At 32.1% G+C, this 1162-nt stretch overlaps 1 pseudogene; it reads right to left on the reverse strand.

The window, feature by feature from the left end:
• Positions 1-285: 285 nt before the first annotated feature.
• Positions 286-398, reverse strand: LOC122121652 (annotated as a pseudogene).
• Between the last annotated feature and the right edge of the window lie 764 nt (positions 399-1162).

The raw sequence follows: 1162 nt of genomic DNA on the forward strand, positions 1-1162 counted from the left end.
TGGTTTATTTTAGATAGGAGTCTCATGGTCTCTCCTGCCCGGGCTGGCTTTGAACCACAATCCTCAGGTCTCAGCCTCCTGAGTAGCTAGGATTACAGCCGTGAGCCACCAGCGCCCGGCCCTTAACATAAACTTATCTGGTCATATACACATAACTTTTGACCTTTTCTGCTTATCACAGACATATATTAGTTATTGAAAATTAGAGAAACCATGGGACCTATGTTTCTTTGGACTTGGCTTACTTCACTTAATAATTTTTTTTCCAAGTCTTTCCATTTCCTAACAAATTGGGCGATGGAATGCTTCAGGAATTTGCCTGTCATCCTTGGGCAGGGGCCATGCTAATCTTCTCTGTATCATTCCAATGTTAGTATATGTGATGCTGAATTGAGCACAGAATATTTTTATATATAAATTGTAATTGATTTTTTAAACTAGACAAATAAAAAAAAAGTAAGTTTAAAAGAATTGTTGTGAAATTTGAGAACCATGTACTTCTTAGATAAGTACACATTTAAGAATAAAGTCAAGATTTACATGTCAAAAACAAAATAAATCCAGATATTTGTTGTTCAAGAGATGTGTAGGAGGAGGAAATCAATTATTCTATGCAAAGGACCTGTCATTATGAACACTGCAGCAAGTGTTAAGGTTTGCTAAAAGTTTTAATGTTTTAAATATATTTACTTTTGGATATTTGCTTATATATGCCAAAACTGGGACTGTATGACAGGTCATAATACTTTTCTATAAAGTATTTAAGATTTATGGTAGCAGATAAGTACTACTAAGTATGTACATTTCAGAGTTTATAGAAACTTTACTAATGAGAAGTTGCAAAGTCTTTGTGTAAAGCAGAATAAAGAGTTGACTATGTTAACTACACAGTTTCTATTAAAACTGTAGGCCTTCCTTACTTTATATGTTAGTGAGGAACAAATGATGATATAAGCCATATACAAATTATGAGATGAACTATAAATGGTAATCTTAGTGGGTGACTTTAAACACTACTCATAGTCTATAAAATTCTTGTTGAACATCATAATCTTAGCCAGTGTTAAATGTAAAGAAATATGACAATAATCAAATCTAATTTGTAGTACACTTCAAATACTGAAAACACTGGTAATTGTTTTGTTTTTTATTTTATTATTCA

This window comes from Dipodomys spectabilis, unplaced genomic scaffold (assembly GCF_019054845.1).
Source record: "Dipodomys spectabilis isolate Male_0828 unplaced genomic scaffold, ASM1905484v1 ptg000192l, whole genome shotgun sequence".
Classification (NCBI taxonomy): domain Eukaryota; kingdom Metazoa; phylum Chordata; class Mammalia; order Rodentia; family Heteromyidae; genus Dipodomys; species Dipodomys spectabilis.